Source organism: Eumetopias jubatus, unplaced genomic scaffold, assembly GCF_037043125.1.
Source record: "Eumetopias jubatus isolate StellerSeaLion01/CBP00866 unplaced genomic scaffold, mEumJub1_p1.0 scaffold_3, whole genome shotgun sequence".
NCBI lineage: Eukaryota > Metazoa > Chordata > Mammalia > Carnivora > Otariidae > Eumetopias > Eumetopias jubatus.
In genome coordinates, this window is record NW_028274809.1 from 94,859,765 (window position 1) to 94,877,675 (window position 17,911).

The 17,911-nt window shown below is 46.7% G+C and overlaps 1 protein-coding gene across 4 annotated transcripts in view; it reads right to left on the minus strand.

The window, feature by feature from the left end:
• MGAT5 (alpha-1,6-mannosylglycoprotein 6-beta-N-acetylglucosaminyltransferase) overlaps positions 1-17,495 on the minus strand; it is a 325,833-nt gene extending 308,338 nt beyond the window's left edge. For 2 of the 4 annotated variants that reach the window (XM_088021737.1, XM_088021736.1), the window contains exons 1-2: positions 17,367-17,495; positions 11,993-12,145 (exon numbers count right to left, since the gene is read on the minus strand). The gene's annotated coding sequence lies outside the window, so the exon portion shown is untranslated. The remainder of the gene's footprint in view (positions 1-11,992; positions 12,146-17,366) is intronic. The other 2 variants (XM_028101249.2, XM_028101248.2) reach the window with 1 other exon arrangement.
• Between the last annotated feature and the right edge of the window lie 416 nt (positions 17,496-17,911).

Genomic DNA, 17,911 nt, shown 5'->3' on the forward strand with positions numbered 1-17,911 from the left:
TTTATTACTTTCCATGGTTGGGCTGTAAGCTCAGTTTTAAGTACCTTGGGCTTCATTTACCTTCATGCCTGCACCTCTGCTGAGTGTGTTCACACGTGTATGTCTGAGGCTCATGGAGGCACGGAAGCTCCTCACAAGCCAGAGTGTCCGATGTCGGCTGTGCTACCTACTCAGGTGCAGGGATTTCATTTTAACATCTCACAGTAACGATTACACCACACAAACAGGCCTTCATAATAACCATTGTGGCCAGAGCACTAAGAACAGGGGTAGTCATCTACACATCTTACTACTGAAGAATCGACTCTATCACTCTGTGTCATAACAGCTACTGGCTATGAAGATGTTTGCCCTGGATATGAGGTTTTATGAGTCTCACTTTATCTTTCTTGTAAATGCTAAAGCACACCCATTCTTTTCAACGAAAAATGGAAAACCACGTCTTAGGAAGAGAAAAACCATCTACCTTCCCCCCAAAAAACCCTTTCTACATTTTTATATGAAACAACATCCCTACTAGATGTTTCTCTTGCCAAAGGAACTTTTACCTAGCCTCAGAGGCATTTCTCTTTGGCTCGATACCTAGGGCAGAACTCATCTTCAGAAGGTTATTCAGTGTGTGCCTTACCAATTCATCTCATGGAGATGAGACAGCCTGATCTAATACATCTAATGGAGAACAGACAGGCTTTGGAACCAGAGACCTGAGTTAAACCCCCAATCTGCACCTTATTAGCAAGGGGCCCCTACGTACAATCGAAGCCTATTATCCCAGCATAATCATTACTAGCATCCCCTTTTACTCTCAAAAGTGTTCAAGTTTGGATAATAAAATTATATAGGCACCTTACGATTACGTGAATCACTGCAAACAAGACACTTAACTTCTCCAAACCTTGGTTTCACGTGTGTTCAATGAAAACAAGGGAATCTAATTTACAGGGTTGTCATCAGCATGAAATTAGACAATGTGCTCCAGGCTTGATTCCCAGAAGGGGAATCAAGGGAAGCTACGTGCTTATGAGGTCGACTTTAGGGAAAAAATGTTACCCTGTACGTGAGGTCCTCACGTTTGTCAGTTTGAGGACCTGTATTTTCCACTTTTCATTGTGACAAGGTCTATAGAATGGTAACGGGATCTATCTCTATCTAGCAGCTGCACCATTAACTTTGTTGTCCACCTGACCAGGAGATGAATCACGCACGGATATTTAAACTTTTATCCTCCAGATCTTCTGCACGCTGTTTGCTCTCTCCACAGAGGTAGGATTACGATCAAAATTCATTCCACACCAAACCTCTATGAAAAACAGACCCCGTAAATGCGGCTCAGAATTGGGAAGAGACGTAAGAGAGCCTTCAAACTGCATAAAACCACCACCCCTCAGCCAATGAAGTTGGTGAATTTCCTGCCTTCTCAAGTCTTTTCCCAAAAAACACCTGGCCTTATGGATCCAATGATAGGACAGTTTCCTTGGTAAAAGGACCTGAGGTAGTATCTCACTTTAAAAATCAGGCCAAATGGTGGATCAAGAAGGTATAATGCAAAGTGAACCAAGTCAGTCACAGAAAGACAAATACCACATGATTTCATTCATATGTGGAATTTAAGAAACAAACGAAGAAAAAAAGAGACAAACCAAAAATCAGACTCTGTAGAGAGCAAACTGATGGGTTACCAGAGGGGAGGTGGGCGGGGGAGGGGTGAAATAGGTAGAGGGGATTAAGAGTACACTTAATAGTGGTAAGCCCTGTATAATGTACACAACTGTTGAATCACTATATTGCACACCTGAAACTAACAGTAAACACTGCATGTTAATTATATTGGAATTAAAATAAAAAAATAATAAATAGGCTATGCATAAAAAACTTACTTAAAACTTAAAAAAAAATTAGGCCAAGTTGTACCCACAATCTTGCACATAAATCTATAGGGACAGTCAGTAGCTCAGGATCAACAGAATTCTGCTGTTCCCTTTCACAAAGAGCGAGCAAGAGAGATGCTGTCACTTCATTAATAAGCTTGTTAAGTACATGTATGTTCCCCTTAATCTGACAATATCATGTAATGGGGCTGCTCCTACTTCCTTAAGGGAGTGGCTTTTACTCCATGAAAAATTTGATCAGTAACTAAACCCAAACAAAAATGAAGATTAAAAATTTGAAACTACTCAATTCCAATCTTAAGCATATTTTCTGAAACAAAGAATAAAAAATACGATTCCCATGGTTATTTAATACGGCCGTCCAAGATATTAATGTTGAATGCGTGAAGAACCCTCCCTATGCTCAACTTCTAAAAAATTAGAAAGGAAATGTTCAGCATTTTCATGCTCTAAATATAGATTTAGAAGCTGTGAGAGGAAAAAGATGCACATGGCAGCACAATGATTCCGTGTCTGGAGGACAGCAAGGAACAGTGCAGTGGGCTCATCTGTGGCAAAGTCATTTCCTAATAAAAGAAGTTTCCAGAAACAGAGAAAGGTTGAGGTCCTTCCCAGAAATCCAGTGATAGCTAGATAGACTGGTGGGCACTACCATTCTACACTATGATTTCTGTACCACTGTACCCCTAGGCTGGATTCCCTGGGTGGCGAGGTGCCAACCAGACACCTATGGGGCTGTCTACCTCCACCCAAACCCTAACTTCTAGGAAGTACCCCTCCCCCACATACCAGATGGTAAGGAAGAACACCCCTGGCAGCCATTTGTGCAACATACTTCCTAAGCAATGCAGTCTTTCTTAGAGTTGGTTGTGATTATGTAACTCTGAAGTATATAAAGAGGAAAACAGAGGTTGGGATGTATAAAGGGATTGTCTTGTGGAATGTCCGTGGTTTTCTCCACCTGAAAAACTGAACTAGAAATCGCACTTCTGCTTAGGATTCAGATAATCAGTATGTTGTGGCTTTAAATGCATCATGTACCTTGTACTGATCAATACAGCCTTGCCGGAGGAATGTTCTGACAAACCTGCCTCCTCATGCCCGATAAAAGAATGAGCTGAGGGTCAATCAAGCTCAATCCTTTGACCAGTTCCAGTATTAGAAGAAAATAAGCCAATTGGGGATAAACCCACACCCCTTCCACACCCATATCTGGCAGTCTTGGGGAAAGGCCATGTTAGGAGAAGGTCAACTCCCAACAAACAGAAGAGACAGGGCAGGGATGGATGGGCACTCCACCATTCTACACCAAGATTTCTGTACCACCAACCCCCTGGTAGACTGGGGACATCCATAGACCCCTTCTCAGGATTTTTTAGACATAAAACAAAATACACAGGATTACGGAGGAAGTCAATAATATTTAAATACGGTTACCAAATATTTTTTTACATTGTGATATAACACATATGCTTGTTTATTAATGCATTAAATAACACTATCTAGCAGCAGGTGTAATAACCACCATAATTTTAAAGTATTGATATTTCAAGATACCTGTCAGACATCTATAATGTGAGATGAAAATATTGGATTTCTACTGGTGACAAGGTCACAGACAATCATAATAATACTGTGATTTATGGCCAATATTCAAAAGCTAAGGATTGCTCAATTTGGGTTTAGAGGTTAGTGAAAATCAAGGTGTAGTATTTTCCCGTTCAAGCTCACAGCTTGAGCTTAAAGCCTGACGGAGTGGTCTGCAGTAGTTCATTTGAAATTCATGTGATCATCTGATTTAATTCCCTATGCCTATGGCTCTTCCATAGGAGAGAATGATGAGGAGACCCACGACGGAGCCCTGGCCCAGCAGGAGCCAGAAACCACACAGACGGGAGGGTAGGCGGTGTGCACCATGGAGAGCCCACCACACAGAGGAGCAGTATGGGGCCAACACGTCTATCCCTTTTTTCACAGTCAGCTGCACAAAATGTATGAGACACAGTTTTTTTTATTTCCTAAATGGTCACTGTTAAGAATATTTAATTCAGTTGAATCATTACGTTAGAAGAAAAAAATGACCTTACAAATCACTTTTCCCAGGGGCGCCTGGGTGGCTCAGTCGTTAAGCGTCTGCCTTCGGCTCAGGTCATGATGCCAGGGTCCTGGGATCGAGCCCCGCATCGGGCTCCCTGCTCTGCGGGAGGCCTGCTTCTCCCACTCCCACTCCCCCTGCTTGTGTTCCCTCTCTCGCTGTGTCTCTCTTGTCAAATAAATAAATAAAATCTTAAAAAAAAAATAAATCACTTTTCCCAGTGTAGTGTTCTAACCTCTATCAGCCCTGAAGCTCCCAGCTTATAGCAAACTTCTAATACCCCTTTACTATCTCAAAGTAACTTCTTAGATAACCCTCCTAAACACAATTTCAAACATATATATTTGTTGCCCTAAGAGTGATATAAATGAAAAGGAAAACAAACCTAACAGGTATTTCAATATGCAATTGGTTGGCCGAGACAGATCTAGAAGGCATAATGGGGTCATTAGTTCCTTGTGTTTTAATGTAAAATCAAAAAATGGGTCGGCTACAAATGAGGACTGACACGGGTGACATGGTGATGCCAGGGGTGGTGTGATATTCAAATGGCAAACATCTCTTGGTACATTTCCCAATGAAACAAAGCACAATCTTTCTTCATCAGCTGAGAAAGTCAATGCTTACCTATAACATACAAAGTGTTCTTTGTTTATGTGTAAGATAGGGCCTCTAGTTTCAGATAGTAAACAGGTTTTGTTGTCCATGATTGTCTCATAGTGGGACATGGGATACATTTCAGAGCGTAAGACTGTTCCAGGGGCGCCTGGGTGGCTCAGTTGGTTAAGCATCTGCCTTCGGCTCAGGTCATGATCCCAGGGTCCTGGGATCCACCCCCACATCAGGCTCCCTGCCCCTCCCCCCATTTGTGCATGTGCACGCACTCTCTCTCTCTCAAATAAATAAATAAAATCTTTAAAAAAATAAAAAAGACTGTTCTACCCGTCACAGATGGTTAGTAGTATCCCTGGTCCCCACCAATAAATGCTAGTGGCACTGCTCAATCATTAACAACCAAAACTTCCCCACAAATTTCTAAAAAGGCCCCATAAGACTCCCTGGAGCTAGCCAAAAATCCCATTGTAATTCCTAGCTCTGTCCACCTCTGGCTGATGTCAAGCTGGGCCACTGAGGAGATACTCCCCAGGAAACTGGAATTTGTGTTACAAGAAAGATTAGTCTTGCTGGGTGACTTCCCCAGTAGCTAGTGTTACCCAGAGTCCTGCCCTTGGGACAAAAAGAAGTACAAGCAGGGGGGGAATTAACTAACCAGGCAGAGGGACTCAAAGAGGAAGCAAAGGAGACTCCTAGGGTTCTCAGAGCCTCAAGATCCCAGGCTGCAGGAGGCTCCAGACTCCTGGAGCCCTAACATGAATTCTCCACTTCTGTTGAAACACGCTCTATCAGGTCTCTGTTGCTATCACTCAGAAGAGTCCAACCCCACCTGCCTGAAATAAGGGAGGCAGCTAAGATAAAAAATACTCAAGGGGCGCCTGGGTGGCTCAGTCAGGTGAGCGTCTAACTTTGGCTCAAGTCATGGTCTCAGGGTCCTGGGACCAGGCCAGCATCGGGCTCCACACTCAGTGGGGAGTCTGCTTCTCCCTCTTCCTCTGCACCTCCCCCTGCTTGCGAGCACTCTCTCTCAGATAAATAAAAACAAATACTCAGAAGAATCTATTCTAATGTCAAAGAAGCCACCTTTATTAGGGGACATTTCTCAGATCTTATCTAAACTCTTCATGCTATATTTGAAGCTCATTTATTTTGATTTCTTTCTCACTGCCAATAAATAAATGAGCCACTGACCATTCTTCACCTGGTATTTCAGATGCTAGAAAGATGTATTCAGATCCTTCTGAAGCCTTTTCTGCCTCAGCTCCTTTTCATCAATCTCATTAGCCATACGACATAAATAACATTGTTGTCCCTACTTGACAGGCTTGGAAAATTTAGGTGTCAGAAAAATTTGGTCTTTAAGGACCTAAGTCTGAATGAAAAAAATAATTTTTTTCCAAAGTCCTTCCAACCCCCAAAGTCCATGATTTAATGTGTTTAAATTTTATTATGCTCAGGAATAATACCACCCTAATTCAGAAATGTGGCAATAAGGACCGACTGCCAGAAAGGTGTGGTAAAAAGACGCTACTTCTGTTTCTCTCCCACTTCCACTAATGGACTCCATTATATCACACCAAAAAAAAAGGGCACTGCTGCAATCTAATGAATAAATAACTAGCACTTGAATGGAATCTGTGTCCATTTTAATTCCAGCTAGTTTCCACAAGAAAGCCTCATTTAAATTAGAAAAGGGGGGGCAGATAATATTACTTAAAAATGAAACATTTTAGAAATGTTCCAAAAGTGTCCTATATAAATAAGCCAGTCAGGTGTAATGTTAAATCACAAAAACAGTAATTGTTGAATCTAAGTAAATACAGGAGAGATTCTGAATAGGACACAGGAAAAGGGGTAGTTCACATGTGACAGATTTGTTTAGTGTAATTTCCAGAAGAATATCAGGAGAGCTAAAGGTCACGTGAACGGTGTCTTCTAAAATGGAGGGTTGCAACTAACTGATGGGTTATAAAATCAGTTCAGTGCAAGGGTCAGAAAACTTCTTCTTCAAGAGCCAGGTAGTAAGTACTTTAGGCTCTGCAGGCCAGATAATCTCTGTCACAACTACTCAACTCTGCCACTGGAGCTTGAAAGCTGCCATAAACAATACATGAGCAAACAGGAGTAGCTGGGTTCTAATAAAACTTTATAAAATCAGCAGCAGGCCATAGTGCTGACTCCTGATCAGCATTTTTTAAGTCCATGAAATAGAAGAGAAAGCATCTGAGGGCATCAGAGGCAGAGGGGTAGATACTGTGTCTTGAAACTCTTCTTGCTGTTATATACACGTACGTATGAGTTAGGAGTTAATATGCATTTCTTACTGTACACTGGGGGCCAAAGCCAGTGTGCTAGAAATAAATAGTTTGAGAAGGAAAAGCAAGTCTGCTTTGGATTTGAACTGATAAGAATTTAAAAGACATTCATGTTAAAAAAAAAAAGAAGATAAAAGAATAGATACCAATGTGGATGGAACTGGAGGGTATTATGCTGAGAGAAATAAGTCAATCAGAGAAAGACATGTATCATATGATCTCACTGATATGAGGAATTCTTAATCTCAGGAAACAAACTGAGGGTTGCTGGAGTGGTGGGGGGTGGGAGGGATGGGGTGGCTGGGTGACAGACATTGGGGAGGGTATGTGCTATGGTGAGCGCTGTGAATTGTGCAAGACTGCTGAATCACAGACCTGTACCTCTGAAGCAAATAATACATTATATGTTTAAAAACAAAAGAAGAAGAAGATAGCAGGAAGGGAAGAATGAAGGGAGGGAAATCGGAGGGGGAGACGAACCATGAGAGACGATGGACTCTGAGAAACAAACTGAGGGTTCTAGAGGGGAGGGGGGTGGGGGGATGGGTTAGCCTGGTGATGGGTATTAAAGAGGGCACGTTCTGCGTGGAGCACTGGGTGTTATACGCAAACAATGAATCATGGAACACTACATCAAAAACTAATGATGTAATGTGCAGTGATTAACATAACAATAAAAAATTTAAAAAAAGAGGATAGATACCATGGGCAAGTTCTTAAGCCTAAAGTATAACCTTAAAAGAATGTTTTAAAATGTATTAAATTTTCCCAAAGAATATTAACTAGTTATGAGCAGTCCATAATGAGCTTCAAAAGGACTCTAAAAATACTTCTTATGCTATTCAAACACCTGATATGAGGTGTGTATCAGTTAGCAGTTGCTGTATAACAAACTTCCCCAGAACTCAGTGGCTTAAAACAACAACCATCGATTATTTCTACAACTCTGTGGGTTAGCTGGGTGGTTCTAGGTGATCTAGGACAGGCTTAACTGATCTTGCAAGACATGCTCAGGAGACCTGGAGCACCCAACAGTTCAGCTGCGGGCTGGCTGGTCTAGGGTAGCCTCGGCTGACACGGCTTGGCTCATCCCCATGTGTCTCTCAGAACTCTCCATCCGGCTAGCCTGGGCATGTTCTCACAGCGGTGGCAGGGATCTGAGACAGCAAGCCCAACTGTGTAAAAGGCACTCAGAAACACGCAGGCTCTTTTAAACTCTGTTTACAGGACGTTTCCTAAGGTCCCCCTAGCCAAAGCATCACGTGGCCAATCCCAGTGGTGGGGGAGGAAGGAAGGGGGACTACAGAGTTATAAGGCAAGAAGTGTAGATACATGGAGGCCATTAACTGGGGCCATTAGTGCAATCAATCTACCACAGGCAATATTTACTGTTTGTCATCACCTTGGCAGAAGCAGAGAGATTTGACATTATTTTACATTTCCCCATTACTGTTTCTCATTCTGTTTTTCCATTATCACTTCGGAGACAGAAAGCCAGAGTGAAAAGAACCCAGGCTTCGGAATCAGTGAAATCCACTTTCACATCCTGGCTCCAACACTTCTGGCTTCGTGACCCTGGGCAAGTTCCCTCTGCCCCCGGGTTTCCTCACTGCAGGAGGACTGCTGATACCGCACAAGCCTGAACTCATAAATGTGCACAGCTCCACGTCTGACCACAGCAGAACTCAAATCCTAAATACTGGGTTTTGCAAACAGTCCATTTTAATATAGTCAAAAAAGACGAGGGAAATAAGCAAATTTCCTATGACACTAAAGTTCCTTGACAGAAAGGAGGGGTTCTACATAAAGAGTTAAAAAAAATTTCTTTACAGAGTTTTGAGCACTGTGGGAGGCATAAAAATGGCCCCAGAGATGTTCATGTCCTAATCTCCAGAACCTGTGAATGTTACCTTACAGGACACATAGGATTACATTAAGGACCTTGAGATGAGGAGATTATCCTGGATTATCCGGGTGGGCCCAATCTGATCACACAGATCCTTAATATCTGAGAACCTTTCCCAGCTGTGGTCAAGGAGCCAGGTTGATGGCAGAGGGACAAGAACTCAGCTCAGCATTACTGGTTTCAACAGTGCAGGAAGGGGGCACAAGCCTATGAATGCAGGCTGCTCTGGAAGCTGAAAGAGGCTAGGAATTGGATTCTTCCCTAGAGCTTCCAGAAGGAGCAAACACTTGATCTTAGCCACAGAGGTCTGTGTTGGATCTCTGACCTGCAGAATTATAAACAATAAATTTATATTGCCTTAAGCCAACAAATTTGCGGTTGTTACAGCAGTAACAGAAGGACTGCATAATCTTGTAATCTGTATACTAAAGGTTGACAATAAGGAAACCGAAGTCTCTCTTGAAGCTACTGGAGTGGGCGGAAGAAACTGGAACGTGGAGAACATTCACTAGGCATGGCGTCAAAAACAGAAAGCTGTATCTGATTCTGGTTATGGGGCAATTAGAGAAAATGTATTATGATAGAATAAGCAACTCATTATCACAGAAAATACTTTATTGCAGTCTATAGGAAAGTGCAATAAAATCATTATCCATACAATCTTCAAAGATGTCCTAGCTATAGCTCTGATAAGCATGTGTTAGGGAAAGCCATATTAACAAACTCTTTCCACACAAACTTTCTAGAGACTTCTTTTAACTGAGAGCTGCTCCAGATCTGCAGCTCCAATCTGATCACTCCTACTTCCTTTTGTAGATAATATGACAATAGGGTAATATGCCCTATCGGTGTATAGACCTGGACGGACACATACACACACACATACACCCTATTTCACACAGAGTCCCAATTTAATGGATCCATAAGCCCATGAATTATGCTCACAGTAAGGGAGAAAATAAATGTCTACAAAAAGTCCACTGATGGATTTAAACAACAGAACCGTACACAAGCACAACCAAACAGGCCCTCCAAACTAGGAAAACACCTCAGCCTAGGAAGGACAGATGAAAGAAGTAGAGTTAGATAAGCAGGCTGAGCTCAGCCAAGAAGGCACACTAGAAGAATCCCATAGATGTAGGAGAAACTGAGAGGCCTCTTTGACACATGAGGAATTGGACTCATAGAACACCAAACTGACCTGCCTGGAGACAGCCAGCTGACTGCAGAGGCTGGCCTGCCATGGTGGCAGTTTACCCATGATGCCCGGCTGCACCGTTGATCATGTGACTGGTCACGTGCACAGGCTCTGTGCCAGGCAATGGAGCTTCCAGTCCTGCCTTCTAGAGCTCCATACTCCTTTCTGAGAAGCCCGTGGGGTCAGATGTATTGTTTTTTTTAAACCGAACTAGGAAAAAAAACTTGCCCTTTCTGAAGCTTATTGGCCAGGAAAAAAAAAAAAAAGCAAATAAGGAATGGTGAATCTACAGAAGAAAAACGATAACATTCACCCAAGAGAATTCTATCTGTACGTCCTAAGTAATGGATGACGAAAGATCATCCACAAAATGTCACCTCTGGAGGCCCTTCCCCTCTAAATCCCCACTTAGTGCTGCCACTAACCCTGGTGGCTCTGAAAAATTAGTAGAGAGGGGGCGAGGGAAATCCCATGGAAGTACAGAAGAAATAGGAAGAAATGCACAAAAGGGACGCAGAAACATCATACTTTGCATGAAGGTAGAGATAATCCTCTCCTAAACAAGATGCGTAAGAGAAAGAGTCGGTCATTTAGGAAACTCCTTGGCATGAACACTAGTAAATAAAAAAAAAATCGGAACTGAAAATAACAGATGGTTAAGGAAAAAAAAAGGCAGCTACAAGGAGATTGATACCAAACTCTCTGTTCTTTGAATGTAGTTGTTTCGCAGGGAAGCTGTAATGAAGGTATGTACACAGAATTTGGCCCAGCTTGTGGCCGGATAAGTCCTTAGCCACTTTCCCCAGGGCGCTGTGCCACAGAACCATAGAACTCTGGGAGCCTGGTCATCTTCTGCTTTTTGAATCTCAATTCCCCAAAGGAAAAAAACAGCTTCACTAGGGGAAACGGGTTATTTCTAGGCTGAGAAGTAAGGACCGAGGCTTTTTATTTCTAAATATACAAAAATAAACATCCCTAAAGAAGAGTGATAATAAAGGGTTGGTTCTTCTTAGGTAAGCATCTCAACTGTGTACTGAAGGGAGTCTACCAGCAAAAGCAAAAACAACTTGAGTGTTTCCTCAGTCTTTTTTTTTTTTTTTTCCAGTAAGGGAATTTTCTTTCTTTATTCCACACCTCCTTTGCCATATGTAGAAGATTATACAACGTCGGGACGGAACAGAACTTTGGAGCTCATTCAATCCCCTCTTACTTTTCAACATAAGAACTGAGGCCCAAAGTGGTCACATGGGCTGCATTAATGTGTTCTTCATTTGCATACTGCCTCCCAACTGAACTGAACACTGAACTCTTCCATGTGGGCCCTGACCAGAACTAGACTTTAAACTCCTTGAGCAGCTAGGGACTATTTGTTAACCAGAAATGTTCAGAATCAGGAATAGGCAGGGGCCCTGGTTTGCCCCGTGTAATCCTGGTCACATGGAAGGAGTAAAATGAAGGGAAATGGTGCTTGCTGTCACAGCCAACTGGAAGACTCCATGAAGTACGGTGATTCCCAGTGGTCAGAGGATTATTTTCCAAGGCCTCAGCAGTCTTTCCAGGATTCCACAGACACTGTGGGAATGTCCTCACTGTGTCTTTATTGGAACTGTTAAAAAATAGCCCTGAGGCCCCTGCCAGGTCACCTCTTGCCTACTCCATGCTCCTGTAGAGTTGAAATCAATGCTGAGCCCTAAGACACACACACACACACACACACACACACACACACACAAAGAGAAGGAGGGAGAGAACTTAGGAGTGAAATGCAGAGGGCGCCTGGGTGGCTCAGATGGTTAAGCGTCTGCCTTTGGCTCAGGTCATGATCCCAGAGTCCTGGGATCGAGTCCCGCATCGGGCTCCCTGCTCCTTGGGAGCCTGCTTCTCCCTCTGCTTCTCTCTCTCTCTCTCTGTCTCTCATGAATAAATAAATAAAATCTTTAAAAAAAAAAAAAAAAGAGTGAAATGCAGAGGCACCTGGATGGTTCAGTCTGTTAAGCGTCTGCCTTTGGCTCAGGTCATGATCCCAGGGTCCTGGTATCGAGTCCTATGTCGGGCTCCCTGCTCAGCGGGAAGCCTGCTTCTCCCTCTCCCGCTCCCCCTGCTTGTATTCCTTCTCTCGCTGTCTCTCTGTCAAATAAATAAAAATAAAAATAAAAAAATCTTAAAAAAAAAAGAGTGAACATAAAATCCATCCCAGACTGTATTCTTAAGATGTCAAACTTAAGGACATGAAGAAGGGGACATGTCACTTAAAGGCATAATTTAAGTTGCTCAGATTCTCCAGTTTGGGGATGGTGAAAAGATCTAGACATACCACCTGCTCCCCACCAGATTCTAAGGTGAAGTTGAATATGAGCTCACAGGCACAGGGAGGGGGAGGGGCAGATGCCAAACAACCAGCGCATTTGCTTCCGGAATCATTTCCACAAACAAAGGAGGCACACAACTGTTATCAGTTGTTATCAATTGTTCCTGTGGGACCAAGGGTCAGAACTGAAACCCAGCTTTGTCACTGCTGCCCACTGGCTGATAAGACTTCAAGTAAGCCCTTCTCGTTCTCTACACGGCCATGCCCTTGGCTAGAAAGAGAAGGAATCCAGAAGGATCTCCCAGAGCTGCTTTCCAACTCCTAAACGTCTAAGGCTCCTCTTGGCTTTGGTTGGAAAGAAAGTGCTGACAGCTCAGGATGAGGTTGCTAGCCTTAACTAAGCATAGTCCAGCTAATATGGACTCTGGACCTAGCCCACCCGCGTTCAAATTCTCGCCCTGTCACTTGCTGTGTGTGACCACAGCCAGGTTTCACAACCTCACAAACGTCTCAGTGTCCCAATATATAAACTGGGAATGACAACAGTGCCCACCTTACCACTGTAGGGAGTAGTAAAGGAAATAGGAAAGAAGCATATGCAATCAGGTCAATTACAGAAGGTACAGTTTTTCATCCCATCTCTATTGTCCTGCTCACCTCTTGACATTTCTCCACAAGGACACTTAATATCTGTAACAATGACCAACACAACACAGACCCATGAGTGGACTGAGACATGAAAGAGATCCAACACTATTACCGTGGAAGACTGTTCTGTGTAGGATACTTAGGAAAAGCATCTTACCAGCGTGACAGGACTTATAAGCCGTCTGTGCTCAGAACGACACCACTAAGGAGTGCAGCTGAGACAGGAGTGGGTGGGCGGCACACATTCCCTCCAGGGCCAGCCACAAAAAATCACAGAGGGATGCAAAAGTGAGGCTGTTAATCTATTCTAGGGGTAACCTCAAAGGGCTGACTTTTTCTTTTTTTAGTAAACCAAATGCAAACACCAGTATTTAACTCTTACAAGTAATAAAGTACTTGGATACACCTCACTCCTAAGTGCACGGGAAACAGGGTGGAGAAACACTCCTTAGCCATCCTTGAGAACCACCCCAGCTGGGGCCAAGGTCTAGCAGGCCTCAACACAAGCATGGCAGGGGAGGGGGGAAGGGGGGCAATTTACAGGGAGAACTCCACCAAACCCGGCCATAGCAGCTTATCCCCCTTGCCTGTGCTGATTTTTCAGGCTGGACAAACGGCCTTGACAGGAAGGTTCCTGTTCTCTTTCCAGAGGGTCATGTGTTCAGATAAGAGAGCTCTGGGAGTTTGAAGAACTAAAGCGATCCTTCCAACCCCTCTCATGCACACATACAGCTTTCCAGATGTGACAAAGTCGGGAAAACATGAATTTAATTGTAGCAGTGAAAAAGCAAACAAATAAATAAAACGGCTCACAGAAGCAAACGCAGCTCAAATCCCCACGCTTGAGCTGAGAGAACATACTTAAAGTACCAAGGCTCCTGGGACCCACCTTGGCGACCTTCCAAGAACTATTAGTTTGCATTAACACACAGAAAGAGAAGGTCAGATAAATTAAAAGTTCAAAAGGTAATTTTGAAGAAGGACATCTTTATCCTCAGCCCCAGCACAGGGCATGGCTCATGCCGCTGCAAGACAAACTTACTCAATGAACACACCTACAGCAGGCAGAGGTCACATGGTGCTCCAATTCTTGATGTTAAAACAAGATGCCATATAGAATAGGGACAAGACCTAGATTAGAAACTTCAAGAAGGGTTGGGGAGCTTGCTACTCAATTTCCAACACATTAAAAAGTGTTCTTAAGTGTTCTTAAGAGTGACTCTATACTTCAAAGCCACTTATGAACTTTAAAGGCAGACTAGTAAAACTTGCACTGACAAGCATCGGATTTATTTGTGACCCAAACCTCTCAACTGTTCCCGGATTCTGGAACACATACATCTTCCAACAGCCAAAACTCTCAGTTAAGTCTTCACCTGACACAAGGACCCTTTCTCAAACTTTGACACACACAACAAACCCCCCCGAGACAAAGCTCCTGACAGTATATGCTTTCCCGGGATTTCCTATAATAATATCAACACAGGAAGCCCCTCAACCCCACCACCACCCCACCTTTCTAGAGCCAGGAGGCCAAGACACACAAGGAAGAGGGAATAAAATGAGTCCGCACTGCTTTTTACATCTCTTGGGAAGGAGCAGGGCAACCACCTGCCTGGATGACCACAGAGTGAGAAAGGACATGAACTTCCCAAGGCAAGTCTCATGATGACTGCTCCATGCAGTTTTCTGGACATCTCGGCAGGGCACACTGGCCACTGTCTGTCCCCTGCCAAAATCAATCTGAGGGTGACACTGCAGTGACTTGGATCCCAAGCCACAGGGAGCATTTGGAAAGGTGGTGTTAAATGACTGACATCTACAAGGGATCCTGAGGAGCTACACTTCTCAAGGGAGGAGCCAAAGCCCCCACCCCGCTAGAATCACAGGGGACTCTGGCATTTCCATGCTTTTGGAGGCCAGCTGGGCAGAAGGCTGCTTTAGTTATTTTTAAACGGAGAAAACTGAATGGGAAGGGAGAAAATTTGAATTCCTATGATCTCCTGAGGTCCCTTCCAGCTCCAAGATGCTACCGAAGAACACTGCATATGCACATACTTCTTTATAAAAACGTATATACACATACATATGTGTGAATATATATATGTACTGTATTCACACTTCAAACACAAAGCACTTGAAATGTGCGCTGCTGAGATCAAAAAGCCCATGAGCTGCTTTGGCAGCGGGGCTGGGGTGCACAGATGCCATTGGCAGATCTGGGCAGAGCCCCCAGCCCTCCTGCCATCCCCGACCGCCTAAACACCAACCCAACCAGCAGCTGCCTGGTGTAGCTGCAAACCCCGCAAAGTTCCAAACCAGGACTGCAGACTCCTTCCTCCTAGTGACTCCAGGCCTAAGTGTCTCAAACCCAGGCAAGTTGGAACAAAGGTGGAGACCAGAGGAAGTTCTGCCAGAGTCAGGTGTCAGGCAGAGGAGCTCCCTTCTCCTCTTGTCCCAGCTCCTAAAAGGGGCGAAAAGGTCACCTTCTTCCCCCTCCTCTATCACTCTGATTTTCAGGACCTCTCCACTTCACTCTGACTACCCGGAGAGCAAGTTGGTAACTGGAGAAAACTACAAAAGCCTCTAGAAAATGGAGCTTCGCTCTAATCCTAGCAGTGCCAAAGTTAAGGGTGCTTATCTCAGCCTTGAACAATAACAACAAAAAGAATTTGTAGGGAAGAAGGAAGTGGGGGGGGGTGAAAATCCATTTATCAAGATAGATCTGTGATGGGTTTGCCTACCAGGAAAAACTGTTTTTTGATTTCTTGAATTAAAAACAAGGCAGTTCTGATCCTGCGTCAAGGTTCAAGATATGAACCTTGATAGAGTTGCTAACATGGTGGTGTTTTGGCGGGGTGCTCTCGGAGTAAAATCCAACCAAGTCCCTCAGGTCCTGACAATGAACACAGGTGAGGACACCAGCTTCCCAGTTGCCTATCTTTACAATGAGATCCTGCCGCTACTACTCGAATCTGAGTGTTTTCAGGTGCACTGTTGCCATTCCATCCGAACCCCATACACACCTCAGCTTTCCCCTCCCCAACTTCACAGCTCCGTAAGTGCCCAACCTTCCCTAACTGGGCCGCCAGAGCCGGGTGCTCCCAACAGTGTCCGCCCCGCGCCGGGCTCGGCAATCAGCGTCGGGAGCACCCGGCCCTAGACCTTGACCCCGGCATCTCTGAAAACGTAAGCATCGCGGGCTTGGAGCTGAGCACCCCGCTGGCGCTCCGAACGTGGCTGGACAATGCAAGCGCCACCTCTTCCCTCTTCCGCGCGGTAGCTACGAAACCACGGCTTTGTGTATGACAGCAAGTGTGTGCGCGAACGTCCCCGGCTCACACACCCCCTTCCACCCAATCTGCTCCCGGCGCGGGGTCCGTGCGCTCGGCGAGTGCACGGAGAGCGAGTCCACCAGGCCAGCGGCCGCACCGCCAGGCCTCTGGCCTCCCGGCCTCGGACCTGGCCTCGGGGAGCAGGGGATGACATCCACACCCCCGTTCCCAGCCGCGGGGGCGGTTGGCGCCAGCAGCGCTGGGATCTGAGCAAAAGCGAGACAGGGGCCAGGGGCACGAAAGGGCGACAGGCGGACGCCGCGCCCCCCACCCGCGAGCTCGGTCTCCCCCAACTTAGCACGCCGTCGACCCGGAGGGGGCCCCAGAGGGGGCCGGGGCGGCTCGCGACTCGGCAGGAAGTTCCCAGGGCCGCACTGAGCATGCTCTCCGGGAGTGTGTGCGCGGGTGTGGGCTGGGCGCTCCCCGCAGCCTCTCCGGCCGGGCAGCCTCGCGGAGCGCCCTGACGGGGTCGCGGGCGGCCGAGCGGCCCCAAGGGGTTGGGGGATTCCCCCGGGCTTCCCTGGTCCCCCAGCCCCGAGCGTCGGTCCGTCGCATCCCTCCTCTTCTGGGCCCCGGACCAGCCTCCCTTCTTCTTCCTCCCCACCGGCCGCTGGCTGAGCCCGCCCTGCGCGCCCCGGTCCCCGGGACCCCAGCCCGGCCCACACCCGCAGCGTGATCCCACTAGGCTCCTCCACGGTCCGAGCGCCCACCTGCCATCCCCAGCCCGCGCCACCAAAGCCTCCTCTGGACAGTCCCTTGAAAAACCCACAAGCCTCTTCCCCAAGGGCCCTGGGGGCCTGCTGTTTCTCTTGGGGAGGGCTGCCCCAGGCAGGTGGGCGCTTCGAAGCGCGTCCCCCGCTGCACTCCCGGGTCCCGCAGAGCGGCCGCAGCCAGGGCACCCACGCAGGCGGCAGGCTGAAGCCCCCGGCCGCGCCGCCCTCGGTGTAGGCTCTCCCCGCCGGCGCCCAGCTACCCGCGCCCTCCGCGGTCCCTCTGCGTGCATCTCCCCGCGGGGATGGCGAGCCCGACGCGATCGCCCCGACCCAGTGGCTCTCACCTCCTTGTTGAACAGCAGCAGTAGCAGCAGGGAGCGCCCGCCAGCCGTCGTCCCCGCGGGGCCCACGACGCGGCGGGGTACGGGGTCGCGGCGCCCCGAGCCTGCGGCGCGGCTACCTGGGCTGGATCGCGCCCGGGGCCGCCGCGGCTGCCGCGGGAGCCGCAGGGCCGCCGCCGAGCGGGCCGCGGCAGGGACGGTCTGCAAACTCCCAGCCCTGGCGGGGCCGCGCGCGGCGCGTCCACAAACAGCCCGGACGCGGTAGCTAACGCTCCTCCGGGGGCTCAGCCTAGCAGGGCGGGAGTCTGTCCGCAATTTCTCCCAACACCCCCCAGCCCAACGTCTCCAACTTCTCCCCGCTTCTGGGCTCAAGGCACTTGAAGGCAGGGATTCTGGCCAGGGACGTTCGGCAAACTCCCCGCCCTCCCAGGCAGAGCGCTCAGCCAATTCGGAACGCCCCAGCGTCTCAGGGGCCGTCTGCAAACTCTCAACTCTGTCGGAGAGGACTTCTAGCAACCTTTCAGTTCCGCAGCCCAAAGTGGGAAAGG